Below are 10,742 nucleotides of genomic sequence, written 5' to 3' on the forward strand. Positions count from 1 at the left end.
TTCTGCTTTTTATATAGTGAATTTATGCTTTAGTGATCACCATGGAATCAGTCTGTATTAGACTTTTTCCTCTTGCAAATATACTGTAAATGCTTTAAAGAGACACTGAAGCGAAAAAAAAATGAAGATATAATGATTTGTATGTGTAGTACAGCTAAGAAATAAAACATTAGGAGCAGAGACATAAGTCTAATATTTGTTTCCAGTACAGGAAGAGTTAAGAAACTCCAATTGTTATCTATGCAAATAGCATTTGAGCTCTGCAACTTTGAAAGTTGTGGAGAGCTCTGACTTCTGATTAGGTTATCTCAGCTGTGTTGTGTTTTTCTTTTGCAGAGAACAGTTCAGGACAGGTCAAAAGTTCACTGTCTGTTCTGTAAAAATATTTAGAATGCTGAGTAATGTGTAAACTGCACAAATAGGAAAATGATGCAATGTTATAAAAGCTGTATAACTGAAAATAAAAACATGAGAATATTTTTTTGCTACCAATGTTCTAGTAATTACCCCTACTACACAACCAATTCATGATCTCATAATTTTATTTTTTCGCTTCAGTGTCTCTTTAAGAGTGCAGTCTCCACAAAGTCGTTACCATAAATTATTTTTAAGCAACCCAAGACATAGAAAAAGTCAACCAAGATTATTAATGGGAAAATATAAGACTCACAGAGCCAAAATTGTAAAAAATCATGAAATATTGCGATCCCATCACCACATTCTTAAAAAAAAAATTGAGATACTAAATACAATTGTCACAATTGTCAGGTATTGGCTGTTGTCAAGTCCTCATTCTTCCATCTGAGAAATATAGCGAGAATTAAACACCTTATCCCAGCTAAAGTCTTACCTACTCTAGTTCATGCATTTGTATCCTCCCGTCTGGACTACAGCAATGCAATGTTCGTTGGATCCTTGGATAAGGTTCTGCACCCCCTATAACTAGTACAGAGTGCAACAGCAGCCAGACTCTTAGCCAATGCCCCCCACAGCTCACACATCTCACCAGTACTGCAAACTCTTCACTGGTTGCCAGTAAAATGGAGAATCCATTTTAAGATCTGCCTACTGACATTTAGGGCTCTAAACCCCATGGTTTCAAGTAGTGATGAGCGTAATGACTTAATTACTAGAGATGGCCCGAACCTCCGATTTTCGATTCACTAACCGGGTTTGCAAACCTCCCGCAAAAGTTCGGTTCGCGCAAACTTTCACGAACCGCAATAGACTTCAATGGGGAGGTGAACTTTGAAAACTAGAAAAAGTTATGCTGGCCACAAAAGTGATGGAAAAGATGTTTCAAGGGATCTAACACCTGGAGGGGGGCATGGCGGAGTGGGATATATGCCAAAAGTCCCTGGTAAAAATCTGGATTGGACGCAAAGCAGCGTTTTAAGGGCAGAAATCACATTGAATGCTAAATTGCAGGCCTAAAGTGCTTTAAAACATCTTGCATGTGTATACATCAATCAGGGAGTGTAAGTAGAGTACTGCTTCACACTGACACACCAAACTCACTGTGTAACGCAGCAAACAGCTGTTTGCGTAGTGACCGCCATGCTGGACTGGTGCGCACCATGGCGAGATTGCTCTTCCTCACTCAGTGATGTCAGGTAATGTCTGACTGCCTTATCAACTTTCGATGGTTCTTTCTCTACCATTGTTAAAGCTTACATCTATTTTTTTAAATACTTGTTCTGCTTTCTGTTCAGTACCTGCAATGAGAATCTTTTATGGAGGGCAAGTCTGCCATTGCGAGTGACCACGGGTCATGGCCGGGGAATCCTGGTTCGATTTCGGTCCGGAGTGGGAGCCTAAGAAACAGCTACCACCACAACACATCCAAGGAAGGCAGCAGGCATGGCATGCATGTCCCAAGGTAGTGACCAAAAATAACAATACAGGAGGACTTTCGAGGCCCTGCTGTACATGACACTGATAGACTTTACTACTAGGGATGCGTTCCGTCGCATTCTGTTTTCTGCGATTCCGGACGGAATTTGGTGATTCCGTTCTGTCGGAACGGAATTGCCATAGCGCTATAGCGGAAATTCCGCGGAACGATGCGTAATTCCGGCGAAATTTTGTTTGAATTTTGTTAGCCAATCACAAGGAAGCCCCTAGAAGAAGTTTAACCTTCTGCCGCCCGCGTCACGCCAGTAGGCGTGGCCGCGGCGGCAGCCCCAGGACCGCCTAACACCAATTGGCGTAAAGTCCTGGGGCTCTGTTTTGCATGAGATCGCGCGCATGGTGCGCACGCATCTCATGCTCGGAGGGCGGAGCTCCGCCCCGCCTTCAGTCTCCGAGCGGCTATTGCCGCTCGGGAGACTGTTAGACGGCGATCACGCCGTCTATTTACTAGGTGCAGCGCTGCGATGAGCAGCAGCGCTGCACTAGGGACAGCCGTGTGACACAGCTGTCCCCATGGGGGACAAGAGAGCGATCGGCTCTCATAGGCAGAAGCCTATGACAGCCGATCGCCGTAATTGGCCGGCTGTGGGGAGGGAGGGAGCGAGGGAGGGAAAGGAATTAAAGGAAGAGGTTTTTTTTTTTTTTTAAAGTGACAACATAAATATTTATTTAAAAAAAAATAAACATGGGGGGAGCGATCAGACCCCACCAACAGAGAGCTCTGTTGGTGGGGAGAAAAGGGGGGGGGAATCACTTGTGTGCTGAGTTGTGCGGCCCTGCAGCTTGGCCTTAAAGCTGCAGTGGCCAATTTTGCTAAAAATGGCCTGGTCACTAGGGGGGTTTAGCCCTGCAGTCCTCAAGTGGTTAAAGTGAAAACAACAGGATTTCTTCATGAAAATCAGAATTTCTGCACCAATCAGAGGCTTACAAAAACCACCCAAACGGATTTCTGCATGAAAATCGGAATTATTTCAGCACCAATTACAGTGTTAACAAAAACCAATCAATCCTATGTTAGCAACCAGCTCCCTAGCTATCTCACCTATCCCAACCATTTTGTATAGGTCCCAAAGCTTATGCGACACCTCCTGCGGTGCAAAAACCACCATCATGCATCCACCGCCAGGTCTCAAAGCTTACGCGACACCTCCTGTGGCGCCAAAATGACCACCATGGGACCACCGCCAGGTACCAAAGCTTACGCGACACCTCCTGCGGCGCAAAAACAACCACCATGCAACCATCGCCACTTCCCATAGCTTACGCGACACCTCCTGCGGCGCCAAAATGACCGCCATGGAACCATCGCTAGGTCCCATAGCTTACGCAACACCTCCTGCGGTGCCAAAATGACCGCCATGGGACCACCGCTAGGTCCCATGGTGTAAGCGACAAATCCTGTGGCGCCAACATGACCGCCATGGGACCACCGCCAGGTCCCATAGCTTACGCGACACCTCCTGTGGCGCCAAAACAACCGCCATGGAATCACCGCCAGGTCCCATAGCTTACGCGAAACCTCCTGCGGTGCCAAAATGACTGCCATGGAACCACCGCCAGGTCCCATAGCTTACGCGACACCTCCTGTGGCGCCAAAACAACCGCCATGGAATCACCGCCAGGTCCCATAGCTTACGCGAAACCTCCTGCGGTGCCAACATGACCGCCATGGGACCACCGCCAGGTCCCATAGCTTACGTAAAACCTCCTGCGGCGCCAAAATTACCGCCATGGAATCACCGCCAGGTCCCAGAGCTTACGCGACACCTCCTGCGGCGCCAAAATGACTGCCATGGAACCACCGCCAGGTCCCATGGCTTACGCGACACCTCCTGCGGCACAAAAATGATCACCATGGGACCCCCGCTAGGTCCCATGGCTTACGCGACACCTCCTGTGGCACAAAAATGACCGCTATGGGACCAGCGCTAGGTCGATTGGCTTAAGCGACACCTCCTGCGGTGCCAAAATTACCGCCATGGGACCACCGCTCGGTCCCATGGCTTAAGCGACACCTCCTGCGGTGCCAAAACGACTACCATAGGACCACCACTAGGTTCCATTGCTTAAGCGACACCTCCTGTGGTGCCAAAACGACCGCCATGGGACCACCGCTAGGTCCCATGGCTTAAAGAGACTCCGTAACAAAAATTGCATCCTGTTTTTTTATCATCCTACAAGTTCCAAAAGCTATTCTAATGTGTTCTGGCTTACTGCAGCACTTTCTGCTATCACAGTCTCTGTAATAAATCAATGTATCTTTCCCCTGTCAGACTTGTCGGCCTGTGTCTGGAAGACCGCCAAGTTCTTCAGTGTTGTGGTTCTGCTATGAACTCCCCCTTCCTGGCCCCTCTATGCACACTGCCTGTGTGTTATTTAGATTAGGGCAGCTTCTCTCTTCTCTCTTATCTTTTACAAGCTGGATAAATCGTCCTCTGAGCTGGCTGGGCTTTCACATACTGAGGAATTAGACAAGGGCAAAGCTGTTTGCAGGAAGAAACGAGCAGCCTGAAACTTCAGTGCATGGGAGATGCAGGGGGAAAGAAACACACAAATGATCTCTTGAGATTCAAAAGGAAGGGTGTATACAGCCTGCTTGAGTATGGATGTATTTTCTATGTGTGGACATACTGTACATCAACCTACTTCCTGTTTTGGTGGCCATTTTGTTTGTTTATAAACAAACTTTTTAAAACTGTTTTTAACCACTTTTAATGCGGCGGGGAGCGACGAAATTATGACAGAGGGGAATAGGAGATGTCCCCTAACACACTGGTATGTTTACTTTTGTGCGATTTTAACAATACAGATTCTCTTTAAGCGACACCTCCTGCGGTGTCAAAACGACCACCATGGCACCACCGCTAGGTCCCATGGCTTAAAGCGACACCTCCTGTGGTGCCAAAACAACCGCCATGGGACCACCGCTAGGTCCCATGGCTTAAGTGACACCTCCTGCTGCAAAATAAATAAATAAATAAAATAATAATAAAAAATGACCGGGGGAACAGCCACTAGGTCCCATGGGCTACCATTTAGCATAAACAAGGTTTCATTTTCGATTACTTTAATATTTCCGTCAAAATGCGGAATTCCTCGGAAATTTGCAAAATTCCACGGAAATGTAATGGCGACGGAATTTACCGATGGCGGAATTCCGCAACTTCGGCGGAACGGAATTTGCTCATTCTGATCATCCATATTTACTACCTTTAACAAGAATCTGTTATGGAGGGCAAGTCTGCCATCCATTCAAGTGAAAGGTATGCACTGACTGCCAGGTATAATACAATGTGCAGTCAAAGATGCAGTGAAAGGTATGCAGTGACTGCAAACAGCTGTTTGTGTAGTGATGGCCGTGCTGCACTGGTGCGCACCATGACGAGAGTGCAGGTGATGGCGGCTTTCCAGCCCATATGGTCGCTGGGCTGAGGTAGCTGAATGACAGAACAGTGACTGTCCAGCTGATCAAATTTTGTCTGTTCACAATGAAGCAATGACCTTATTATCTTTGGTGTGCCACCCCCCCAAGACACTCATATAGCCGTTGGTCATTGCTTCATTGTGATACGCAAGCCCCTTCACCGCAGCAAGGTAATGATCACGAAGGGGAATGGGCACATGTACATGTCTTTTGTTTTGTTGTTGCAGCCGCAGTGCAGCCAGAAAAATTAGGCAGGCATGTACACGCACCAGAAAAATTATTATAGTGGCCGCTGCTAGCACTATATTCAGGAATCCACCTGGAGTCCTGGACCCTGTTAATGGTGGCAGAGAAGGCAGTCAAGCGGCCTGTGGGCAGAGGTGCTGTGTGGGGAGCGACGTAGTCTTGGGGCAGGCAGCCAGTCACACGGTGTGCAGGCAGAGATGCTGTGTGTGGGGATTGACTTAGTCTTTGGGCGGGCAGTAGCCCTCCGGGGTCCATGCCTCATTCATTTTGATAAAGGTGAGGTACTGAACGCTTTTGTGACTTAGACGACTTCTCTTCTCGGTGACAATGCCTCCAGCTGCACTGAAGTTCCTTTCTGACCGGACGCTTGAGGCAGGGCAAGACAGAAGTTGGACGGCAAATTGGGACAACTCTGGCCACAGGTCAAGCCTGCGCACCCAGTAGTCCAAGGGTTCATCGCTGCTCACAGTGTCTACATCCACACTTAAGGCCAGGTAGTCGGCTACCTGCCGGTCCAGGCACAGTGACACTGTGGACAGGCACAGTGACACTGCATGCACTCACGTAGGTAGGTGTATGCACTGTGAACAACAGGTAGGTAGGTATATGCAGTACTGGGTATTACAATGTGCACCTGTCACACACAGACAGGTAGCAGACAGGCACAGTGACACTGCGTGTGCTCAACTCGCGTAGGTAGGTGGGTGCACTGTGAACAACGGGTAGGTAGGTGTATGCAGTAATGGGTATTACAATGTGCACCTGTCACACACAGACAGGTAGCGGACAGGCACAGTGACACTGCGTGTGCTCAGCTCACGTATGCAGGTGGGTGCACTGTGAACAACAGGTAGGTAGGTATATGCAGTGATGGGTATTACAATGTGCACCTGTCACACACAGACAGGTAGCAGACAGGCACAGTGACACTGCATGCGCTCAGCTCACATAGGTGGGTGGGTGCACTGTGAACAACAGGTAGGTATATGCAGTAATGGGTATTCCAATGTGCACCTGTCACACACACAGGTTGTCACTGAATGTGCTGGGCCTGGCAGTGGCACACAGAGTATGAATTATCAAGGCTGTCTATGCAACACAAGTGTCAGTGGGACACACAGAAAAAAAAATAGAACACAAAAACAAGACTACCTCTTAAAAGAGCTGTTGTGGGGTTGCTATTTTAGCAATAAGAATCAGCAAGGAGCAAGCTAACAAGCCTACAAGAGCCTTACTAATCTTTCCCTATGAGAGAGTCTGCAGCAGCTGTCCCTTCTCTATTTATTGCAGGCAGTGAGTATAATGGCCGGCGGTGCCTGCCTTTTATAAGGGGGGGGGGTGGGGCTCCAGGAGGGAGTGTAGCCTGATTGTCTACAATGTGCCTGCTGAATGTGATGTAGAGGGTCAAAGTTGACCCTAATGGTGCATTATGGTGGCGAACCGAACTTCCGGGAAAGTTTGCGGTTCTCCGCGATCGCGAACCACTGGAAGCTCACCGGGAACCGTTCGCCGGTGAACTGTTTGGGCCATCTCTACTAATTACGATTACACAAAATTTTACGCAATTCACAAATTTGTCCGTAATCGTAATTTCATGAATTCCGCAAAAGTATGCGAAATTTCATGTTTATAGGGAATTTTGTAATTATGATCGTTTTTTGTAATTACAATCATTTATGTAACACAAACAAATCAGAATTTTGTGTTAAACATGGAAATTTGTCCGTTCTCGAAATTGTGTTCCAGTCTAGAGTCTCCTGATACATTTAAAGTGACAGCACTAGCTACCTTTGCATTATCAGATATTGCAAGGTCCAAAATCAAGTGTCTCAGCAAGCATGACCGCTAAGTGCACCTTGACAAAGAGCACCTGTCTTAGAAGTGGCTGCAGGTAGAGCCTCCTGATACATTTAAAGTGACAGCATGTGCAGGGACCTTTGCAGTATCAGTAATTGCAATCAGTAATCAGTAAAGTTTTTATTTCATTTAACCCTTTATGGAAACCGGTAAGGGGAACATTGTACCCCTATACTCATTTTTCCTGAGAGGGGGTGGACACATCTGGGGGTCCCCTTCTTAAAGGGGACTCCCAGATGCCACCACGAACCCGCCCAGGAGTTGGCGACCCTCGCCTCCTTCTGGGGCACCAGAGGTGGGTAAGAGCCCCTTGTCCATGGATTGGACAAGGGCTCTGGGGGGGAGGGAAAGGATTGGCTGCCCTTATCCCTGGAGCCCCCCATATCATGCACCATGCGGGCTGATATAGCTCAGGGTGCGATGCTCCACTCGGCCGGGCCTCTGCATTCTAGCTATTCCAGCCTGCATGGGGGACAAGGGGTTAAAAAGGCTTGGTAGGGGGGACCCCACATCGTTTTTTTTTATTTTCCACCCTCTGAACAGGAAAAAGAAAGTTTTTAAAAAAATAGGAAAATATGCCACGGATCTTTATACAGCCATATTGCGGCTGTATAGTGATCCCTGTCCAAAGCGTTGCGGCTCTAGAGGGGTCACCAGGGGGTCCGCACGCACTGCTTACAGACCCCCTGCATACGGACCCCCTGGAAACCCCATCAGGAAATTCATTGCTCTTTCTTTTGATATATGTCAATTTACATTACCATTAGGTTTGCTACATTATGTGTCATTTACCGCATTTAAATGTACTGTATACTTTTTTTCCTTTGAAACTTTAAAATCGATTTTCTCAAAAACGATTAAGTCTTTTTGAATTTTTTTCTTCTTGTACCCACTGTCTCTGTCCACATCCCCTACAAATGTGGTGTTTCTGCCATGTAAGGGGCTTTGCTATTAACCGTTAAAGTTGACGGCCGTTCGCCTGCCATACAGGTCTACGGAGCTCGCTGCGAACAGCCAGGTCACAATTTTTTCAGAAACTTTGTGAACCTGTTTGCAAATAGAAAATTCTATGTTCGCGACATCTCTCTCCACCAAGCGGCATTGTAATGCTGTAAACTAGATCAGGTATGTATGAAATACTCCTTGCGCCCCTCTGCAGTTAGGCTAAAGGGGGCAGCCTGAGTTTAGCTGGCTGCAGCAGTTCTTCCCTGTGTTATCTTAATTGTTAAATTGTTAAACACAACAATAGTACAATGATTATAAATAATACAATTGAGAAGCATTATTGTGTTTTGAAAATATATTCTCATTTTTAATTTGATTATAACTTTTTATTTCGAAAAGGTGGGCAGTAGCAAATTTATGTTGCATCACTTTTTTTTTAATTCATTTTTATTCAAAATGATTGGTGAACAACATATCATCATATAATATACAAGCAAGACATTATTTTAACAATTTGCCAAAAATTGATACCATAAGATGCTGTGTAAATATTAGTTGAGGACAAGAGAAGAAAGCCAATAAACACAATATAAAGAGCAGACATATCCTGCATGGTCGAATAGTGTATAGCAAAGTGACTGTTTTAAAAGAGGAGCAAAATCATATGGTATACATTTTAAAAGTGTTGCGGATAAATTTGGGTACAAGTTATGATAGTAGTAAATAGGTAATGTTACTGATATTCCACTATCGGCCAACCTTATCCTACTCTCACACTAACCTTCCCTCATCTATGCCTACTACAAACCTACCACCTACCTACATCTAACACTGCCGCTATCAAATGCAGCTACAAAGTTATGCTACAAAGGACTGGAACTCGACCACTGCTATTGTGCTGTCTCACTGCTGTCTTTAGTGCTACAGATTTCTCCTCCAAAAAATAACTCCTCAACTGCTGTTATTGTACTGTCCTCACCACTTCCTTCCCCACTACCAGTTCTATCACACTCCGACAACCAAATTAACAGCTATGATTGGTAATTCTATAACTTAACATACAGTGCTGCCCATAATTATTCATACCCCCTGGCAAATTTGGACTTAAAGTTACTTTTTTTTTTTCAACCAGCAAGTAATTTTTTGATGGGAAATGGCATAGGTGTCTCCCAAAATATAATAAGACAATGTACAAGAGGCATTATTGTGGAAAAAACAAACCTTTCTCAGCCTTTATTTACATTTGAGCAAAAAGTGTCCAGTCCAAAATTATGCATACACTTCACAAACTGTCACAGTCTGTGGGAAAAGCCAAAGTTCTATACCATTCCAAATACTGGCATGAGTGCAAGTTCAAGCTAAAATTATTACATTTCATTCAAGGCAACTTAATTCCTTCTTGAATATTTACAAAGTTAATTAACCCAGTGAAAGCAAAACTGCTGTGTGCTTTAAATTCTCAGGTATATACAAAGTACCTGACAAAGTTCACAACCGAAAACAAAACAAAAAACCTCCAGATTTAACATACCTTTCCATATGTTTATTTACAAAACCAACCTTAAATTACAAATTTTAAAACATGTTAAATCTGGTTCACCCCAAAATAAAGTGTTGCCTTTGCAAAAAGCAAAATTTAAAAACAATGCAATGGGCAGCAACTTTGTGCATGGGTAATTATATGAGGTAAGAACCAACATAAAAATTCAATCTCACCTGCCATGCCTCAGGCCATTCACAAACCTTCTCCTATAGTAAACAAAGAAAGGCAACACATGCAAATTTACATAGACTAGCTACAGTCAGAACACAGACTACAAAAATAATTTAGCTTTTGACTTGTCTGACTGTAGATAAAACTATCAATTATATTGAGAGACGTATTCCCAACTCTAAAAATAAGTTTGGATCCTCTTTATGCACAGACACATACCAAACAGACAAACAACAAACATAGCTGGGATCTTCTTTTGTTTCTCAGTTTCCTGCCACACTCCTCATTGCCCCCAGTCTTTTCAGGGAAGATGAAAGGGTAAAAAAAAAAACATTAAAACAAGTATCTCCCAGTACACGGAGAGAGGGAAAAGAAACCTGCAACAAAGTACACCCCAGTTAAAAAAAAAGTGCAACCAATTTATATCACAGTTCCACAGAAACTACAGTGAGAGGAGATAGACAAGCATATTTACAGTAATTAGAAAAAAAATCAGAAACGTAGTCACTCAGTCAGCTGTGCTCTAACCATGGACCAGAAGATTTGGAGAGACTGATAAGCAAAATGTTATCTTGCGACTGCTATGCCAATTCAAAGTGTCCTGGTCCAGAGAGACACCTGCAACTGCTGAGTGTTTCAGAAAAA

Source organism: Hyperolius riggenbachi, chromosome 5 (genome assembly GCF_040937935.1).
Source record: "Hyperolius riggenbachi isolate aHypRig1 chromosome 5, aHypRig1.pri, whole genome shotgun sequence".
NCBI classification, from domain to species: Eukaryota; Metazoa; Chordata; class Amphibia; order Anura; family Hyperoliidae; genus Hyperolius; species Hyperolius riggenbachi.